The sequence below is a fragment of the Eumetopias jubatus genome, unplaced genomic scaffold, assembly GCF_037043125.1.
Source record: "Eumetopias jubatus isolate StellerSeaLion01/CBP00866 unplaced genomic scaffold, mEumJub1_p1.0 scaffold_7, whole genome shotgun sequence".
NCBI lineage: Eukaryota > Metazoa > Chordata > Mammalia > Carnivora > Otariidae > Eumetopias > Eumetopias jubatus.
In genome coordinates this window covers 26,674,654-26,683,830 of record NW_028274813.1, presented here as the reverse complement: position 1 = coordinate 26,683,830, position 9,177 = coordinate 26,674,654, and the positions used below count along the sequence as shown (strand labels likewise).

Below are 9,177 nucleotides of genomic sequence, written 5' to 3'. Positions count from 1 at the left end.
AACCTTGTTAGGTAGATGTTACTGCCCATGTTGTGCCCCCAAGAAAATCAGAGTTGAGAAGGTGACGTGACTTTCCTCACATCACAGCCTAGTGGGTGGCATATCTGGGATTTGAACTCCAGGTCGGTCTGATCCCTCCAAAGACTGTGCCCTTGATGTGACAGGACATCTGTTCCCAAATGTACATTACAGTAGCAGGGATACTAAGGGACAAGATGTTCAGGGAAGGCTGGAGGGTCTTTGGGAAGCGGAAGAATCGAGGCTGGCTTTGGAGAAATCACTGCAGAGATGAAATGGCTGGAAAAGGCACCTGAGGCCACAGAGATGGAGAGGTGGGGGCCCTTGGTTCAGGGGACCATGGGGAGATTTCCCAAGCAGGAGGGAACTCAAGGTTAAGAAGCAGAGGGTGATGAGGCAGGGTGTGGCTACGAAGAATGAGGAATTTGGGACCAATCTCATGCTCAGGGGAGGTTTTTTGTTTCCTTGTGCCCTAAAATCTGGTCCCAAATATCAATAACATAACAAAGTTTCATCTGCCGTCCCTGACTCAGTTAAGATTTTTTTTTCTCAGTTAAGATCTTATCCATCAAGTAGGAGTTCTGAAGTTTGCCCTACACTCTCAGAAATGTCAGGAAGTTCAATGACTGTCAGTTCCATAAGGGTGGGGAGCCTGTGGGGGCCTGGGTGCTCAGCACACCTTTGATGAAGGAGTGGACATGCTAGTCTACAAATAAATCCCTTTAAAGCCCCAAGGAGCAAATAGCTGGCTGGAGAAAGGGCCCCTGGCCAGAAGAGGGCGCTGTTCAGCGAAACAAGATTTGGTATAAGGAACCACCGGGATCTTTCTTCAGGATTGTGGATTGAGAATTTGCATCCCTGGGTTTTGCTCTAAACTCTGGGATTTAGGTGATCAAATCATTCTAAATTCTTACATTAACTCTTGTATTATAACTAGGAAAAGTGGGTAAAATGCAGTTTAGTTCCTCCATTTCATGTTCTTTTAATGCTTTAGGCACTTAATACAGATATAATTATTTTTTGGGAGAGCAGTGCTTAAAACAGCAACCAGTTTATTATACCTCATGATTTTGTGAGTTAGGAATTAAGACAGGCATTGGCCAGGAAATTCTTCTGCTCAATATGGCAAAGGCTGATGTCCTCTGTGTTATTCAGCTGGGGGATAGGCTGGTCTGGAGGGTGTAAGATGGCTTTACTCAGAGGACACAGATGTAATTTTACATTTTGTGTGGTTATTTTTGTGTCTGTCGCCCTCACTAGTCCAGAAGCTACCAAGGGGCTGGAACTGTGTCTGTTTCTATCACTTTATCACTAGTGGCTAGCACCGTGCCTGGCCAATTGAGGCTTAGTAGATATTTATCAAATACATATTTGTTGAATCAATGATGTAATTTTTTAAAAAGATTTTATTTATTTATTTGAGAGAGAGAGGATGAGAGATAGAGAGCACGAGAGGGAAGAGGGTCAGAGGGAGAAGCAGACTCCCTGCCGAGCAGGGAGCCCGATGCGGGACTCAATCCCGGGACTCCAGGATCATGACCTGAGCCGAAGGCAGTCACTTAACCAACTGAGCCACCCGGGCGCCCTCAATGATGTAATTTTTATAAAGAGTGTCAGGATCCTCAGAAAACAGGCATTGGTATAAGGAACCACTGGGATCTTTCTGCAGGATTGCGGGTTGAGAATTTGCATCTCTGGGCTTTGCTCTAAACTCTGGGATTTAGGTGATCAAATCATTCTAAATTCTGTCCAAATGACTGTCATCATTGGAACTGACATCACTTGATGATGATAGTAGCTCAGTAAGTGCCAAGACTAAGCTGAGTACTTTACAGCCGGGCTGGTTGGCATAATTTACTCCCATTTTATAGATGAGGAGCTGAGGCTCCTGACACAGTTTCAAAGGGTGACATACAAGAAGGCCCGTGTATATCACAAATCAGAGAATCTGAGGTAAACTCAGGAGCCCTAGAGGCCAAGCAAATTACTAAAATGAGTTATTTGGGAGAGAAAAACCTGATGATATGACAAAAGGCAAGACAGTGTGTTTTCAATTGGTCACAAACAATGTTCCAGATTCCTGCTTCTACAGTTATCCAAATAATAGAAGCAAAACCACCCTAAATGTTGAGGTGAAAATTCACTTGGATGTTTATTGCTACATTCACTTAAACTGTTCCTCAAAAATCCACGTTTCTTCTTCTTCCTGGTTTTATTTATTTATTTCTTTACTGTTCTTAAAGATTTTATTTACTTGAGAGAGAGAGAGCAGGAGAGACAGCAAGCAGAGGGAGAGGGAGAAGCAGGCTTCCCGCGGAGCAGGGAGCCCGATGTGGGGGCTCGATCCCAGGACCCTGGGATCATGACCTGAGCCGAAGGAAGACGCTGAACGGACTGAGCCACCCAGGCGCCCCTGGTTTTATTTATTTTGATGTTAATGCACAGCTGCACTGTTCTGTCAACACGGTGCTTTGCTTCTTTAGTTTTATCAAACAACAGGCTGGCTTAGTCAAGAGTGTAGCGTCACAGAGCCAAGGCGGGTTAGTTAGAGCGTCGTTGCTTGAAGTCTGACGTCGCCAGGGGGATCAAATGGAGACGAGGATTTGAGAAGGATTCCCCTGCTCCACAGAACAACCCTTCAGCTCCACAAAACATGTGTGGTCTTCATTCTAGCCACTCTGCACTGCCCCATATGGTCACCCCTCCCCAGTTAGTAAGAAAACCTCTTTACACACTTTCTCTTCTTTTCTCTATCACTTAGGATGCTTTTGGATGAGGATGAGGGTGAGGATAACAGCTAACATTTATTGAGTAGCTTACGTTCCTGAGAAGAAACTCAGAGACCAGCATGCATGACGTGCTGTTGGGATTAACATCCACAGAAAGGGAGGAAAAAGAAGCAGAATTGGGCAGAGGGAGAAATTGAGCTGAGACAGAAGCCCAACAAAGACATCCACCAACCCCAGGGAGAGTTCCAGAACCAGTGTGACCTTTCAGAGTGGTCCTGAGTTGAGGCAAGGGGTCCAGCACTTACAGTTCCTCATAGATCAGTCATGGGATGTAGACTGTTCCCAGAAAGAGACCCTGGCCTTGGGGCAACATGGTCATCTTCCCCTGGGGCAAGACTTGTAAAGCACTCCCTGTGGCTGGGAGAAATAAGGCATTCCCAAAGCATGGGGTGGGTGGCACATCAGAGCCCCTGCACCAAGCACATACCTCATGCCCAGTCTTGTCCCACACCCTTCACATTCTCTCATTCAATCCTCACAACAGTCCTACGAGGAAGGCACTAGAATTATCCCCTTTTTGTGTGCGGAAACTGATGCACAGAGCGGTTTAGTAACTCGCCTGATGTCACACAGCCACAGCGTTGTGGAGCCAGGATTTAAACCCAGGCAGACTGATTCTGGTGATGATCAGCCCACCACTTCTCCCATGCTAGTAAAAGAGAAGCCAACAAAAACTGGACAGGGATTTTCCCCCCCCAAACATGTAGGAGAATGTCTAGCACATAATAAGCACTCGAAATGTTTTTGAATGAATGAATTGGTTCACAAAGGGGAAAATCCAATGCTATGTGTTTCAAGAGCAACTGGGAGTCTGGTTCCACTTCTCTGCTCTCTGCCCTCTTCCATGTGTTGGCTTCATCCTCAGGATGGCTTCCATGGAGGTCACAAGATGGACCCAGGGTTACCTGTCTCCACCAGGAGGGGAGAGAACTTCACTTCTCTATCCATCAGAAGACTCAAGTGTCACACTTCGAACTTCACAATGTGAACTGATCACAGAGGTAAAAGGATTAAGATGATGCTGATTGTTAGGACAGTCAGGAACCTCCCTGACATCCCACCCAAACCCAGAAGGCAAATATGAGTGCTGGTAGGAAGTGGGGAGAAGAGAAATGGATACTGAGCAGGTAATCAATGAACAACCACTGACCCTTTATCCCATGGGCCCCCAAGCTCTTGAACCCTTTGCTCCCCTCCCCAGGGTCTAGCTTTACCTACTCCTCATCCCCTGCCTAAATGTCCCTTGTCCACCACCATTCTGCAGCTGAGGGTTTGGGGACATGGGCTACCCTTAGATCCTGTGGGAGAAGCAGAACAGGAAGAAAGCAGTCCACTGAGAGTGGGGTCTAGGCTTGGGATGTTTAAGATAATTCTTTACACAATTAGATTAACCACTTTGCAGATCCTCAGATAAGCCCCTGTGGCCACACTATGTAAAATATGCCATTCCCTCTCCACTTTCCCTGCCTTAGTTTCTTCATAGCCCTTATCTCTGTCTAGACTTCTATTGTGTTTATATTTATTCATTAGTTTGATGTCTTTTTTTCTCCACTGGAATAGATGCTCCACAAAAGCAACTACTTTATCTCATTCATCCCTGAGTTTTTGTCACCTAAAACAGGTCCTCAGTAGACATTTGGTGGGTGGATGGATGGATGGATGGATGGATGGATGGATAACCAGTGCCTTTGTGTTGCAATAGTAACAGGCTTGCTCTCCTCCTCCACCTTGAGTGGCATTACCAAAGACCTTTTTCCGTTATTCCCAACTTCAAAGTGACAGGCACCAGGAAGGCAATTAAAGAAAGACAAAAGATGGAATGCCATCCTATCTCAAATAAATCACAGTCTGTCCTCACACTCCAGAGAACATCTGATCCATAGGTACTGGTCATCTCTAGGTAGCCCGCGGTTTCAGAGGAAACAAATCAATGAAACCACTCAGGGATGATCTGATGCCTTGGCTTCCTATGGGCTCTGCCTTGCCTGAAAGGCTCTCGTAGCTCTCCTTCCTGTGATGGGGAAATACCCCAGGGCGTCAGGAAATTCCTGCCCCGGCAGGGAGCTGACTTCCCGGTCGGTATCCCGGGGAGTCTGAGCCCAGCCCCCTGCAGCCAATCAGCAGCGGAGCTGCCTCAAACTGACAAGCAAAACGAAGCCCAACAAATGCAGCTGGAACTTGAACAAACAGATTTGGGTGAGGCTGGGAGGGGAGTCAGGCCTGGCGTCATCCAGGCTCTGGGCCAGGCCGTTGTCATGGTGACAGCCAGCCCGTTTACCAGCGGGCAGCAGAGCCAGTTTTCTGAGGGGGAAGCCTACGGAGGGGGGCTGGGGTGCCCGAGGGGGCCTGCGCTTCTCCCAGTAAGTAATGAAAACCCACAGAGAAGGCACGGCCACTTCCACTTCCAGGGAGTAGTGCCTTCTCGCAGGAGCCGGTGGATGGCGGGGCGAGGGTGTGGGGGTGGGGGCCAGTGGGCTGGGAGAGGCTGGCCAGCCCGGGAAGGAGGGAAGTGGCCACCGAATGAGCAGAGAGGCCTCTGGGAAGGCTGGAAGGCATTCCGGGCAGAAAGGATTTGCAGCTGTGTTAGCTTTCTTGGCAAAACATGAATTGAAGCAGATCACAGAGTTCTTTAAAACAAAACAAAACAAAACAACAACAACGACACACAGGCCAGTGGATGAGAGGGGGTCTTTGGGACTGTCAGGGGTGGAACATGAAAATGCCTACGTCTTTCTCCAGAGGCTCTTTTTCTTTTCTCGTCTTTTCTTTTCTTCTCTTCCTCTCCTCTCCTCTCCCCTCCCCTCCCCTCCCCTCCCCTCTCCTCCCCTCCCCTCCCCTCTCCTCCCCTCTCCTCTCCTCTTTCTTTTTTCTCTTCTCCCCTCCCCTCCCCTCCCCTGCCCTTCCTTCCTCTCTTCTCTTCTCTCTTTTTCTTTTTGCTGATGTCCACAAGTCAAGTACTTGGAGGGCAAGAGGAACGAACAGCATTCAGCATAAAACGAAACGTTAAGAAAACATCTGTTTTGCAAGGCAGGGCCTGCGAGGTGCTGGTGTCCGTGAGGATAGGTTACTTTAGGGTAAAGAATAGGCACCTTCCTGCCCTCAGAGGCATTGCAGATGTGACTGGTGTGTCACACTTGTGTCATTAGGTGGCAGAAAGAGAGGCTTGTCTACGCTCAGTGTTCTGGCCTGTGAACATCTGGATAATTAATAGTCTGACACTTGATAAAAAAAAAAAGACATTCTTTCTGGCTAATGTGCCATATTAGCAAAACAAATGCCGTGGAGGAAAGAGTCGTGGTACGTCCTCCAGCAATCTCTCTGCCAAAGCGTCTGCCACGCCAAAGGACAAACGCTGTGTGAGTCCTCCTATGTGGGGTCGCCAGAGCAATCGCACTGTAGAGACAGAAAGTGGAAAGGTGGTTCCTAGGGGCTGGGGAAGGGAAGGAGGGAGTAATGTTTAAGGGGTCCAGAGCTTCAGTTTGGGAAGATGAAAGTAGTTCCAGAGATGGATGGTGGCGAGGGCTGCCCAACAACGTGAATGTGCTTAACACCACTCACCTGTATACTCGACAATGATTAAAATAGTACATTCTGTGTTACGTAGATTTTACCACGATTTATTTTTATTTATTTATTTATTTTTAAGATTTTACTTATTTGACAGAGAGAGACACAGCGAGAGAGGGAACACAAGCAGGGGGAGTGGGAGAGGGAGAAGCAGGCTTCCCACAGAGCAGGGAGCAGGGAGCCCGATGCGGGGCTCGATCCCAGGACCCTGGGATAATGACCTGAGCTGAAGGCAGACGCTTAGCCGACTGAGCCACCCAGGCACCCCAGATTTTACCACAATTTCAAGTGTCGCAGTTAAAGGCTGCCTTCTTGTTGTACCAGGAGACCGTGGTGTTTGTTTGACGGCCGAAGTCCAGGGCTTGCTGGTTCACCTCTGTGAGCCTCAGCTGTGCCATCATAGGGAGGACGGTCGTCTTCCCTCAGCCAGGAATGAGGAATGGACACGCAAGCACCGAGTGAACGGGAAGGCACCACAAGAACGTGAAATATGGGTAAGATATTATTTCAAAACTCCTTGTTAAGGCACCCAAATGCTGGGGGCAAGATGAAGGAGGGGCGAAACAAAGGAAAGGATGATATTTGGCAATCGCAGGAACTGGAAAAAGCCCAAATACCGTAGGATAGTAGAAGAGAGCTTGGGCCTCCTTCTCCGGGACCAGAAGGTAGGACCGACTTGGGCTATCACAGCGATTTAAAATACTTCTCCCTTTTGCTTTGCCTAAATTGAGAACAAGTTAAGCCCACCCATCAGGAGGAAAATGAAACGAAATGAAACAATGTCAAAACATCACCTCTCAAATTTCACTAAGGGAAATGGTATAGTTACAACACGATGCTGGGTCCAGTTTATGGGATCTGGAACCCAAATGTGCTGGTGGAACTCAAGTCACCATCAGTTTCATTACGGTTAACGATTTAGTCAAAGCGACTTTTTTTTTTCCCACTAGAAGAAATACTCAAAGGAAATTCATCACCACCACCACCATTTACCCAACATGTTATATTAGCATCTATTAGCATGTGCCAAGACCTCATCTAGATACGTACCCTATCTTTCCATTTCTTATGACGTCCATGCAAGGTAAATCTTTGTGGATAACCACATGACGGTTGTGTTTAGCAGTTTGTTCTTTCTGATTGTTTGTTTCCTCATCCATAAAATGAGAATAATGTTACAGCCAGAGCGGTTTAGCAGCTCACCCCTAGTCACACAGTTGGTAAGTAGTAACGTCAGGATTTGAAACTCATGGTCTCACTCCAGAGCTCTGCACCGGAGTACCACACTATACTGGTGAAGACACTATTGCTGAGAAGCTTCTGAAACACAATTGGTAATGAATATTTTGCTCTGGAAGCAATTTGAATGAGCAGTTGGTAAATTGCTTTATCATGACATTGCATGATGTCCTATTGACATACAATGGGGAAGAGCAATGAGTACCATGAGTGTCTTAGCAGGGATCTGGCTCTAAAGATGGATGAAACCACCAAGTACAGAGTATGAAAATGCTTGGCTGTGTTATGTGTGTGTGTGTGTGTGTGTGTGTGTGTGTGTGTGTGTGTGTGTGTTGTGTGTCTTGTATGTTTTATTCTCTCTGTGTTGTATGTTGTATGTGTTATGGATGTGTTACATGTGTTGTGTGTGTATTACGTGTGTATGAGTGGGTTGTGGAAGTGAAGGAGACTCGCCTGATGACTGATTTCTTCAACACCGAAGACCAGACATTCTAACAGCCAACGCTTACATGGTGCTCACTCTGAGCCACGTGCTCCTCTCAGTGCTTCCCACATAATAACTCATTCATCTTTGCAACAGTCCTGTGCAGTGGCTACTAACAGTATCCTCAGTTTATGAATAAGGAAGTGGAGGCACAGAAGGATCGATCAACTTACCCAACAGTAAAAGGTAGAGCTGGGTTGGAACCCAGGGAGATTGTCTTCAAATTCTGTGGTCTTTTTTTTTTCTTTTCTTTCTTTCTTTCTTTTTAAAAAAGATTTTATTTATTTATTTGAGAGAGAGACAGAGATAGCAAGAGCTAGCAGGAATAGGGAGGAGAGGGAGAAGCAGACTCCCCGCTGAGCAGGGAGCCCGATGCGGGGCTTGATCCCAGGACCCTGGGATCATGACCTGAGCTGAAGGCAGACGCTTAACTGACTGAGCCACCCAGGCGCCCTTAACTGGTGCTCCCAGATCACCATGTGGAAGATGATAGAATTATCCTCCTTATTCTGTGGGTGACGAGCCTGTGGACCATGTGAACACATGTTGGCTGAGATAGTCAGCACCCTCTAATTAAACATTAGCCGAGGCAAGCCCCCCTTTGCAGGCTTTGTAGTGCATATGTGATTTCTATCAATTTAATGGTTATTAAGAATTGAAAAGGATTGTTGTCAAAATCTTACATTTGACACTTGTGAAATCTGTACAGACAAAATGGTTTCATTGATTTGTTTCCTCTGAAACCGCGGGCTACCTAGGGATGACCAGTACCTATGGATCAGATGTTCTCTGGAGTGTGAGGACAGACTGTGATTTATTTGAGATAGGATGGCATTCCATCTTTTGTCTTTCTTTAATTGCCTTCCTGGTGCCTGTCACTTTGAAGTTGGGAATAACGGAAAAAGGTCTTTGGTAATGCCACTCAAGGTGGAGGAGGAGAGCAAGCCTGTTACTATTGCAACACAAAGGCACTGGTTATCCATCCATCCATCCATCCATCCATCCATCCACCCACCAAATGTCTACTGAGGACCTGTTTTAGGTGACAAAAACTCAGGGATGAATGAGATAAAGTAGTTG

At 46.9% G+C, this 9,177-nt stretch overlaps 1 non-coding gene across 1 annotated transcript; it reads left to right on the top strand.

Annotated features, from left to right (window-relative positions):
- Positions 1-5,899: 5,899 nt before the first annotated feature.
- Positions 5,900-6,027, top strand: LOC114208839 (small nucleolar RNA SNORA17). Its single transcript, XR_003609152.1, has one exon. It is a non-coding gene; the product is annotated as a small nucleolar RNA SNORA17 (small nucleolar RNA).
- Positions 6,028-9,177: the final 3,150 nt, after the last annotated feature.